This window comes from Prinia subflava, chromosome 3, assembly GCF_021018805.1.
Source record: "Prinia subflava isolate CZ2003 ecotype Zambia chromosome 3, Cam_Psub_1.2, whole genome shotgun sequence".
NCBI classification, from domain to species: Eukaryota; Metazoa; Chordata; class Aves; order Passeriformes; family Cisticolidae; genus Prinia; species Prinia subflava.
The window spans coordinates 22,787,776-22,800,905 of NC_086249.1; positions in this window are offsets into that span (position 1 = coordinate 22,787,776).

Consider the following 13,130-nt stretch of genomic DNA (forward strand, 5'->3'; position numbering starts at 1 on the left):
GATTACTGACCTCATGTCACAGAAATGAAATAATTTCAGTTTTGAAATTCTACTCTAATTGTCATAATTAAGAACTCTTTCACTTCTGCCTTGACTTTCACTGGGAGTAGACGTATGTAATGAGAAAGTCGTTTACACAAATTCTTCGTAAGGCTGGATGGGTATAGATAAAAATAGAGCAAGTTGGCAACTGATAAATACACTATATTTTTGATATTTTTCATGCACAGCAATTAGTTCACCAGTATATTTTTTCATATAAGAAAGTAAGTTTAAAAAGTTCCCTTTCTTCTTTTTTTGGATAATATATCTGTTCTCACACCAACGCTCCCTCCACTTCGGCACTGACAAAAATATCTGTATATCCTACCAGGTAAGTGAGCCAGAGAAAAGATTCATGTGACGGAAAATATTATTTTGTACTTTTGACTTTCCTTTCAACAATACTCATTTCAGTTTCACTTGCTAGATCTGTTTTAGAAGGTTTAAAATAATTATAAAAAAAAAAGAGTACTTGTTTGTTTATTCCCTGGCTGCTTAACAGAAATTCCTGATTATTTAACCTCTTATAGCAATACTGGGTGATTTGTTGGTAACTGGGTTCTTCATTGACAAACAATAGCAGAGTCCTTTTGATGCCTTGGGAAGGCTGACCCGGAACAGAGACTGGACAGAGCTAGAGAATAAAGCAGGTATTTCTTGGAAGGCCTCTAGGACACACCTTGGGCAGGACAAGAGCCTGACGAGGGCTACACCCAAGGTGGACTTAGAATGGTCACAAAATGAACAACTGGTCACGAGGAGTTACACTTTTATAGATTTTGTTCCATTTGCATACTGGGGTTTGATTTTCCAACCACAGCTGCAGGCCGTGAGGTCTCATCCTTCTTTTTCCTCCCTTCAGTCCACTGTTTGTGCTTTCAGGCCTGAAAGTTGTCCTTGGTCCTCGACAGGAAAAGGATTTATTTTGTCTACCTACTCTGTGAAGAGAGCTTACCAGTACTTAATATGAGGCTCAGAACTACACCCTAGGCAGCACAGAATCTGAAAAACATGAAAGCTAGAACTTAAGGCATTCCTTTCAAGGAGTATGTTCAGCATTTGCCTGGAGAAACTGACTTCCCACAGTGTGGATGGATGTACTCTTTCCTGAGTAAAGAACTCTTTGGAGGGCTGGGCCCAGAGAATAGTCGCAAATGGAGTTGATTCCAAGTGGTGGCTAGTCTCAAGTGGCTTGGTGTTTGGACCAGTCCTGGTTATCTTCACGGGTGACCTGGATGAGGGAACCAAGTGCATCCTAAGCCAGTTCACAGATAACACCGATCTGGGCAGGAGTGTTGAGCTGCTGAAGTATAGGAAGGCCCTACAAAGGGATATGAACAGGTTGGATTGATGGGAGAAGGAAAATTGTATGAGGTTCAACAAGGCCAAATGCCATCTGGGTCACAACAACCCCAGGCAGTGACCATTCCCCCTTGTACTCCACACTGGTGAGGTGGCACCTTGAATCCTGTGTTCACTTTTGGGCCTCTCACTACAAGAAGGACATTGAGGTGCTGGAACATACCCAGAGAAGACAGAAGAACTGGGGAAATGTCTAGATCATAAGACCGATGCGGAGCAGCTGAGGGAGCTGGAGCTGTTTAGCCTGGAGAAAAGTAGGTGTATGAGGCAGGTCATTGCCTTCATTGCCTGAAAGGAGGCCGTAGTGATGGGGTTCCAGTGTTTCCTTCTAGGTAAAAAGTTATAGGGTGAGAGGAAACGGCCTCACGGTTGGCCAGAGCTCAGTTAGTTAGATATTCAAAAAAATTTCTTTGCAGGAAGGGTTAAAGCATTGGAATAGGCTTCCCAGGAAAGTGGTAGTCACCGTCGGTAGAAGTAGTCAAAAAGCACGTGACTACAGCACTTGAAGACCTGGTTTGTGAGCATGGTAGTGATGCTTAGCTGAGGGCTGGACTTGACCTAAAGGTCTTTTCCAACCTTAACTGTTCTATGATCTTCCAATGTACCTATTTAGATTTTCTTGCAGCCAGGTTCAAAGCTGACTTCAGAAATTACTCCTGTGTTATACGGAGACTGGCTTTGGTTTGGAGATGTCCTGTAGGACCCCTGGAAAAGGCTTGTTTTGTATCCATAAAATTCCTTTTAAAAAAGGCTTTTAACTGCAGGAATGCTGTTCTACGCAATGCACTGGAAAGAGCTGATACATTTGTCATCTTGTTTTTCCATGAAACTCAGGGATTTATATGGCCATAAAATTCCTGAACAGATCAAAAATTTCATGACCATGGATGGAAAGCAGATCTACAAGGGTGTTCCCTCCCTCCTATTTCTTTGAAAGTAACCAGTGAGGGAAGGAGAATTTGCCCATTTGAAGTAAAAGGTCAAGAGAAGAGATAATGGTATGGCAAGAAGATGCTTTCCTCCATTTTGGAAATCACAGGATCACAGAATGATAACATTAGTCTCGAGTAGTCCCACAATTAGCTTTTTCTTGAGATCACCTTCAATTTCAATCAGCAGATAAGTGCCATTTTATGATTACTGTCACACACTGATGGCTTTCATTACCCCAAAGACTTTTTTTTTTAAGTCAAAAGTATGCTTTTTAGATCCAGAAGTGTATGAAGAAACCCAGATCCCTGCTATGGGGATGATATAAGCATAAAATCCTGTCCCACTATAAATAACTTGATCATTTCTCAAACATTAAGAAGGCAGAAACAGATATACTTGTCAGTGGGATGACTGTGAGAGAAGAAATAAGAAAGGTGTTTTTTCTTGTTATCTAATTCTCCCTCCCTCCTTTATTTAAAGGTCTTGTTCCTGTGGAACAGGTAATACACAACATAGCAGAGGAAGCACCTCTGCTCAGGATCCCAGTAATGGAGCTGAAGCCAATTCTGGAATGTTTTATCCCGCATGTCAAAGGTGATGAATGGGAGATGATTTATTAAGTCACCTGGGCTGTTCCCTTCTGTGCCAGGGTTTGTTCCAACAGTGTTTCTGTGAGTTTAATGGATTAATGCAGTTCGACAAAGTTTATTCATGAAAGAGAATGTGGGCTCAGCGTTTTCTTCCAAGTAAAGTGTGTGAAAAACACTGCTTAACAGAATTCTGATTTCATTTGCCAGGAACAGGACCCAAGAGGACAAATTCACTATCCTTTACATCATACCTTTCCTTTAGTCAAAGTGACAGAAATGAGATAATTGATGCAACACTTGTGTAGTATTGGAGTATGGAAAAATTCTTAACAATGCAAAAAGGGCCAATTTTAATCATAACTGCACTTCCCTGACCAGCACATATGAAACAATAAATACAAGCTTTAGAAATGTACACATTGTTTTTGGAGCAGGAAAGGTGGGAAAAAACCAAATAAAATCTAAAACTAAAAATAAGGGTAATTTCTGTGTATGTGTTGACACAACAGAGTTTTTCAGGAAAAGTTTATACCTTGCTATGTTTTTCTTCCCTCGTTGTAGAAGGTATCAAAGAAAGAGCAAAAATTATTGACTTGAATGTTTATCCTCAAAATGGAGGCTCTGGAGGGAATGCTACTGATGATTGAAAGACCTTTTCAAACCGTTTAAATTTAAAGGAGTTTTCTAAGGGTAAAGAAAGTGAATAAAACAATATGAAAAATCAATCTCAGCTTGTGTAGTTATTTTTGAAACACACAAACATTTCAGAGGCCAATACATTGAACAGAAAACTGTTGGAGGAGAAATTCTGGATTACTATATGAAATGGTGAGAAACTATCAGATAAGTAGGAAAAAAATTTAATCCCCCCCCTCAAAAGAAATCCCCCTCTAATCTCGTTTCTTTAATACCTAATGAAAGAAAGAATTCTTCTTTCAGATTTTGCAAGCCAAAGAGATTTTGATAAATCTTGATCAGCACAGTTTCAAGAGTGTGGTGTGAATAAATATGAAGGTTAGGTTTAGGATGCCTGTAAGGAATGGGTTGTATTTCTAATTCTGCTTTTCACTGACTGATAATTATAAAACAATCAAAATGATCATAAGGTGTTATTCCATAACTAGTAATTTCTGACATGCTGTATTGCTTTACAAAGAATCTTGAGGTCAGAAAGGGATGTAAAAAAAATGAAACTTGGGCTTCTTTGTCCTTTTCTAACCTTCCTGATCCTTCAAATTTTAACCTTATGAGTGTTTGGAGAGATGACACATCTGATTGCCAGCTCTCTTTGTTCGTCAAGTAGGAGTACCATTTCTTTATGTCCAGAGTGAAAATGCAGTTATTTTTTCTTGTTCTATGGCATGTAGTACTCTTCTACAAGAACTATTTCATCTGCCTTTGGTGTGCAAAGAACACTACAACTGAATCACAGAACAGATTACATTTTCAGCAAGTATACTTCAAATTTATGTTAAGAAGGAGACACCTGACACCAAAGGTCAAAAGCAAGCATTCACTGCAAAAAGCAAGATGTTTCTATGTGTTAGCAACATGACTTATTGCAATTAATACATTACTTATAATATCTTCACTCCCATATAATTAAAACCAGAGTACGTGTTCTGCACCTCTGTTAGACATCAATCAACAACACTTATACAACACAGCTTAATTCAGACAGACATCAAGTAGCTAATTTTTCAAAAGGATGCAATTAATAAGTAAGTCTGGAAATCCAGAGATGGAAGCAACACATTGATGTCACAGCTATTAAGTTTAATCCAGCTCAGTTTTTTTTTTACTCTTGCCAGTGAGAACACCTCCAGTTTATCCCCCAAAGAACAGAGAGGAACATAGGGAAATAAGAAGCGAGTTTTATTTCTATTAGCAAGTAAGAATGAAGGAACATGGGAGATGATAAGTGTGGAAAGTTCATGGAGTTTCCTCTTTTTTAAAAGGTTTAAAAATATTTCTTTGTTGTCTTGCATGGCATAGAACTTGGTTCAGCAAACAGTCAAAATGCTGTCCTGAGGAATGTCCTGAAATGTCTGAGTTAGCACAAGAGCAATTCTGTGACTCATTTAACTTATTTTGCCCCGCTTGTTTTTATTATTCTGCCCTCCACCTCCAATATGTTGGAAAGGATTCTGAGCAAGTAAAGGGATCACCAAGAAGACAGAGAGAGATATTGGTTTTCTCAAGGCTGCATACAGGAAAACAAACTCCAGAAGCAGTGAATCCATCCTCCAGGCTAGCTGGATTTATGACAATTGCATGGACTGTCAAATGAATGGACAGTGCATAATACCCCTTCAGTGACTTGTACTGCAAGGTGACAATGACCTCGGGTCTGGACAAAGAGTTTGGAAATCTTTAAGAGGAAGCTAACGATACAAAGGGGTTTTTTTTTGTTTTTTAATAATGAATCTTTTGAAGGAGGCTTTTGTTTCTGAGTATGCAGTGGAAGGAACAATCATCTAAATGTGTGGCTTCCTTTTTTAAAAGGCAGCATTTCTGGGCCCTCTTTGTCAATTCAAGGGATGTTGTCTCCAGCTTGGAATGTTAAATAAGAGGAAAACTAAATAATACCCTCAGTTTCAGATAGTCATTTATAATGTAGCATAAAATAATATATTTTGTTCCATGTGTTGACATCTCTTTGACATATGGAGATTTCTTATTTATATACACATTTGTTATTCATCACTGCAAGAGATAGTTGAATAAATATGAATAAAAAGAATATGCTAACAAATTTCTTCCTAAAATACTTCTGTCTGGATGGAATTTTGTATCTTTAATACATGGTTTTGGAATATTTTGGACTAATAACTCAGTGGAAGGACTAGGAAATGTACAACTTTAAACAAGAGTTTGAGGTTTTTTGTTGTTTATTTTTTTTATTTACCATACTGAAAGGAACATAAAATAGGAAGAAATGTAGGAAACAATTTTTGTTTCAATTATGGAGTTACACTGAGAAAATACCAAAAGTTTGATGGTTCTGAATATTAGAATTTCTTGTTTGGGCATTAAGTACTCTTATCCTGTCAATCTCATGGAAATGAAAGTGGTATGGAATAGGTGTTAGAAATTAAAGCCATTTCATATAATTATAAAATGTGCCACTCCATTCTGAAAAGGGTGTAGCATTAAATGGGCTTTGTTTGATATTAATCAAACTTTCCTACCTGAAATACCTTCTAAATTTAATGACTGTTCTGCAGTCAAGATTGGCTGTCATTCAAATTCAGTCTATGGGAGGATATGTCTTCAAAAATTTTTTTTTACTATAAGATTACTGTACACAGAGCCGAAGAAAGCCTTACAGAAAAAAATGTGATTATTTGAGATGAAAGACAGAATAAGACTGTGGGAGAGAATAAAGGAATATCATTCAATATCTCATATGTTCTTTGTCATGAAAGTGATTTCTGCAGTTGTAAGAAGAATGATGGTTTACCAGGATTTAGATTCTTCATTTGCTAAAGCAGTGTTATACTCTTACAATGCACGTCATGTAGATAAAGTTCAGTAAAAGGAGAAACCAAAAAGGAACATGTCTCAGTGGCAGAAACTCTTCTATTTTACTTTCATAAGATGTTGACTAAAAGTCTGCATTTCAAAAGATCAGTGTTATTCAGAAAAATCGGGCATTTAAAAATGTGAAAGTGTTGTTACACACCATCAGATTTTCACTGAAGGTAAGTTTTCACAGGACAGAAAATGCTAAATAATATGATTGAAGGGAATTTTACTGATTTACACCCTATGAAAATGACAGTAAAATGAGTTATGGCAATAGATTAGCTACACATAACACAGGGAAATTTTTTCTTCTCTTTCTTATGTTTCCCATCCCAGTGAGACTGGCATCTGAGTCCATTTTTCTGTAGAAGCAGAGAAAAACTCTCTTCCTACGTACTGAGCTAACACCAGCCTTATCCTTCTGGAGTAGCTTGTATGAATGAGTCCTCTCATGCTCATAGAAATGAAACAAACTTTCAGTTCAAACAACAACTATGGGTTCTGTTCCTCAATTGCAAAAGTAAAGCAGATGCTATTTCTTTGTGCTTCTCCTCTATTTCAGAATTCATATCCTTTCACTCAGCTCTGTGCTTTCTAAAAATTATTTTCATGCACCAAATTTCTGTTCTTGGTTAATGAGATGCTGAGGGACAGCTGAGACTGTAGTCCCTACATTATTACTGTCTCTCCCTGCAGAGTGCAGATTCCAGAAGTGACCACTCCACATCTTGCCATGTTCACAGCATGACTTGAATTTTAATACAAAACTCCATTTATAAAATTAATTAAAGTTATAACTCCAGCACAGGAAATTAAGGACGGTAATAAAAGACCTGGCTGGAAAAATTCCACACAAATAGTTTTTCTCTCGTTCAGGGCTATTCAGACAAAACCAGTTCAATTTTTTTTCTTCATGTGAAATGAGACCAGCTTGGAAAAAATTATATTGTATAGTATTGTACAGAAAAAACACTTTAATATGATATAAAGACTTTTTTATTTCTTAGAAGTAAAAACCTCTATATTTTTGAAAAAAATTGTTTTAAAGTGAATATTATGTAACAAATTGAGAAATATTAAAATAATAAAATATTTAAATGAAATTATTAAACCAGTATAATGACGTGATGGAGTTTTACTGTGATTTCAGCTGTATTTGACATGCAAATATATTTTCAGTGAACAAAAGTCAGTTCTTTGGTCATGTCTAGTTGTATCTCCAAAAAGCTAAAATTAAACCATCCATTTTATCTTGGCTTTATAAATACTTGACAACTGGAGCACACCCTACAGATAGTGTAATAAACAACAAAATATTTAATTTGATCTGCTTATTGCAAGGTGCATACTTTTCTTAACAAAGTAAAAGCAATAGATTTAATTGAGGCCTCAATGATGTACTTCATAAACTCTCATATCGGTGATTAATTTGGAAATTGGAAATAACATGATCAGTAAAAAAAATAAAGGTAAACAAAGGTCTTGATAAACAGAATAGGAGACAATAAACAAGAAAGAGGCCCAAGAACTGATCTGGATAAGAGCCTTATGAAACTTTCTTAATGATTCGGATACAGAGTTTAAATATGAGTTCACAGAATTTGCTGATGATTCAAAGAAGGACAACACAGGAGGAACAGAATCCAAGTATCATGGAAGAATCACTAGATGAAAGGTGGAAATGAACACAATTGTCAGGAAGTTTAGGACATCAGATAGTCTTGAAAAAGTAATTAAAATTTCTCAGATGAGCTAGCGGCTTTTTGCTCACAAATAGCACAGGAAGAAGACATTGGTTCATCATAAGATGTCTGAAAAATGTCATTATAAACGATCAAGAAAAAGGAAAATGTGGAACTGAAATGCATTAAGCTACACACTTTTAGTAGAAATCATAAAGTAAACTTAAGGAAAATAGAATGGTTTAAGAAAAAGAACAGATTATTTTTCACCAAAGGAGACTAAAATGCTTGTCTCATTTCATCAGGTTAAGCATAGCCTGAGTGGGGAATATTTCTTTTTGCAAAAGGCATCACAAGGGAGAATAATTTTCTTGGTGAGGCTGGGTAAAGAATAAAAATACACATTTCCCATAAAGTTTTGTGAGTTCAGGATGGGATTTTTTTGTTTCTATTGTTGAGGAAGTGGCAGGGGGGGTGGTGATTGCCTTTTGTCATCGTTTTGGTTTGGTTTCTTTAATCCACTTAGATTTCTATGCCAATTTGGTAGTACTTACAGAAAGGACACTGTTAAGTGTAGGTTTTAAGACTAACACTGCAGCAGATGTAAATTCTGTTGGTACTTCTGCCTCTGAACAGCATATTCATCATGTTTTAAGACTCTTTCTTCCCAGCATCTAGATGCCATTTAATTGAAACACCTAATTTAAAGAATCTCCTAGTTTACTAACATTTTGTGCATGCCAAAAGTGAATCCTAACTATGGTGGGGGAGGAGGCAGGAGAGGCAGGGGAAGCAGCTCAGAAAAAATGAGGATGCCATGATATCAAGGGTATCATAAGGGGCTAGCCACATAAGATGATGTTATTTTCAGCTGCAAAATATGGAACATAATAAAAATTTTACATTTAGAGAACATTGAATATGCTATCCTGTGATTTTAATTTCTTCAAATGTATACTGGGCTAATATTCATAGCATCTTCTTTTTTTCAAAATCTCTTCAAACATTATTCTTTTGAAGTTGTTATTATATCTATATTTTTAAAAAAAATTATTTCTGTATAGAGATTTTCCTACAAGTCAATTCATTCCTCCCAGGGGAGAACATTGCTTCAATTTTTTTTTTAAGCATTAGGAGTAGTGTCTGAAATAATTTATCAGTACTTTTTTCTTCCCCTCAGTTTTAATGAATTTTCATACTTCTTTATAAATGTGAAGTAAACAGACATGTAAAATATAGCTAGCCATGCTGCTTTCCAAATTGTTCAATTACAGGTAGAACTCTCTTGGGAGATAGCGTTTACATTCAGTGACGACCTCGATAAATATTTTCTAATTTTGGCTGAATAACATAGCATTTTCTGTATTTCATAGAGACAGCTGAAAGAAGAAAATAATTGGTATAGCATTACTGCCTTGTCCCTTATAACCTTGATCATAAGGAATAAATATCCCTTAAATGTGATTGAATGAAGACTCATTAATGGAAGTTACGAGAGCTAATCAGACTGTCAGTCCGCATTTTTTGGTGTCCGGAAAATGAAAAGCAAGCAAGACACTTACTAGAACAAGTGAGACATGCTTTTTACTGTGATAAAGATGCAATCCAATACAAATCTACTGAATGTCATCTTCTCTTGGAGTCAGAATGACATCTTTATTCTCCACACTTTTAATCCTGAGGCACCTCACAGCAGCAACTGTCAAACTTGTGCTAATTCAAAAAGAGCCCTGGAGGTGAAAACGTTTGACAGCCTCTCTCAGTTATCCAAATGAAAAATCAGGTTGTTTTCTTTCACCATCCTTTTTGCCCACTTCTGTACACACTTTCTTCAATTTCCTTCAATTTGCCTTTCAATTTCTTTGTCATTGCCAACCTCCCCAATTATTCAACCTTAAGATTCCTTTTCCTCTGCTGTTAATGATTCAGATAGAATTTTTTGCAGTGTAACACCAAAAAAAAAGATGTGAATTCCCTTGTATAAATAGTAAAGGTACCTTGTTTTTGAGCTGTAGACCTCATCTGAGAAGAATGAAACAGCCTTAATCTTATCTTTGTTTTGCAGAAGGACTCCCTGCTTTCTGAATATATTAATTTACATAATTAACATTACAGTAAAAGTGAAGTTAAGGTTAAGAAAAAAGCGTTAGTGCCAAAGTAACTTGGAAGGAATCTTATAGGGCTTTGGCTGCTCTTGGCTTCTAATTTACTCTGTATTGATGCTCTATTAACTGTTATAAAGGCATGAAATGTGGACTAGTCATTTAAATATAATGCATTTATAATAATTTTCTATCTTTGTTGCTATGAACAGCATTAATTTTATAGTATGGAGGATATGTAGAAATTAAATATTCAGAATAATCGCTTAATCACTCCACAGCATTCAGGGTCCTTGGTTGGGTGACGAGATCATTCCTTCATTAAATTGCAAGTCATCGAGCTCCTCTCAAAGACCCAGAGACTCTCATTACACAGATGTTTGTGGCATGAAATGTGGGATGGCCCCAGGCAAATCTTAATGGAATAAGTGTGGCTGAGACATGCAGTACAACACAATGGAGGTGTTCTTAGGTGTGTCTCAAACCAGTGTATGTGAGATGGACTCAAGCTGAACCCAAAGTGAAAAGTTAGCCAGCAAAAAGGTTTGGTGTATGGCTGCATTCCTCTCTCTGGAGGTGGCTCAGGCCATCCCATCTGTGTGGTATGTCAGCAGCCTGGAATTCTCATGGACTGCGTGTGAATACACACACAGCAAAAGAGACCATAGGGCTGTCTGTGTAAGACTCCTGTCCTGGCCAGGATCAGGGTGACAGTCATATCCCAAGGTTTCACAGTCTAAAAACTGAATCATTTTGCATCAAAATCATGACATGTATCAATGAAAATAATTGCTTTCAGAAGCCTGAAAAAAAAAAGAAAAGAAAAAAAAAAAGAAAAAAAGGAAAAAGAAAAAAAGTAAAGAAAAGAAAAAAGAAAAAAAAGAAAAAAAGAGAAAAAAGAAAAAAGGAAAAAGGAAAAAGGAAAAAGAAAAAAGAAAAAAAAAAGAAAAAAGACAAAAAGAAAAAAAAGAGACGTGGTAAGATGGTAAGCAAGTGAATTTTTAGTTTCTCTTGAATCTTGACCAAAAATCAAGATTCAGCAAGTCAAATTTTAGCCAAACTGTTCAGCTGCTGGGTAAACTCTGGGAACAACAAAAGCTGTAGTTGTATTTGTGCATATTCTCTGAAGATCAATGGAATAATATCATGTTCAAAAAGTCCCTTGGTGGGTATGACAAGAAAGAGACAAACTGCACATTTTTGCACAAAACCATGCAGATTTCTTGTTCTTTTGAGAGTATTTTGTATTAGCCTCATTATATTGGCTGTGGAGGACCTAATTTTAAACTGTTTAATGCTTTACAGTACTACTTTCCAAAGACCCCGTAAAGAACTTTCAACCAAGTATCAATGATATCAATGGAAAAGGGATTTTTCCCATTGTGCTTTATGAGCTCTTGATTCTATTTCATGTTTACAAGTTATTTCCATGTTATTTTTCAAATTGTCGAAGCTTTTTTGTGAGGTTGACATTAAGCTGTGAAGAGCAACGGGACTAAATTCACCATCTTAGAGCCAGTAGGTTATCTCCAAAAGGATGTCATGGCTCTGATTCATTCATGAAACAAGGTTCACACAATCTGTTATGTATTACAGTTTGTCTGACTACATTTTCTTCTTTGTATCTTGGCCAAGACATTTCAGTGTTCCTGTTCCTTTGAGACCCTCTGTTTAAGATGTGAGTGATTTCCAATGCAGAATATTATTGCTGCAATTAATTAATTGCCAACCAACTCTTTGTTAATAAACCCAACACTGAAACTCTTAGTCCAAGGGTTTCCACTTCACTTTCATATTTTAAAGTGTTTTCTTAATGATGTGTTAAAAAACCCTAAATGTCAGGATTAATTTTGATTATTTCTTATTGCTCCTCTGAACATACTGTAGGAAATAAATAGGAAAGCTGGACAAGGCTTTTCTGTAGCCATCTCACTCCAGACAACCTTCAAACCAAGTAAATGACATATTTTATTGATCAGCAGGGAAATTCATAGTGCACAAGGGAACACCTCCATAGAGCAGACTGGTTCTCCTTAACTAGCACAGTTATTTACATTCCATTTGCTGATTTCTAGAGAAGAATGAACTAATCTCTCCATCCTTTAAAACAGACTGATGGGAAGATGCATCATTCTGCATGGAGAATCCTTATCTTTGGAAACAAAATGTTTTTGAAAGAGGAAAATGAAAAATTCCTCCTTGCTGTGTGTCAGGCCCTGTGAACAATACATTCATGGCATGTATAAGCAGAGTGTTGACATTTATGCAGAGTTTAATGCTCTTTTTAGCTTCCAGAACCATAAAGTTCTCTGACTTGGTGCTATTCTTGAGTTTCAAGAGCTGGTGAGGAGGCCATTCAGGCTGAGCCTTTGAGCAGAAGAGCAGAATTAGTGCACATCATCTTGCAATTCCAATCCTTCCTAACATGAGGGAGATTACCAGTTCTGTGTCAATGAAGATCCGTAAGGATTTATCATTTTTCTGTGGGTGGTATGTTTTGACCTCAGAGAACTAAGCACAGAGTTTTGATTTGTCCAGAACAATATGACTTGTAGAACAACAAGGATACATAGTGCTGATTTACTAATTTTTTAATAAATAACAGAGAAATGTCACATTGCTGATCTGCATAGAATGTGTTTTAAAGTTCAAATGCTAAAACTCATAGAAGAATTTAAAAACTCTAATTCTACTGATTTCACAAGCCTAATATTAGCCCAGCTACCAAAGTATGATATAATTTAAATTTTTCTACCTAACTATTTTGTTTCATTCATCAGATAAATTTGTTCACAGAAAAAAAAAGAGTAGGAACAAAGTTGCCAAATCCTTCTTCATCTCTGGCCCCCAAACTGGGACTGGAGCCAAACAATGTCATGGCTCTTACAGTG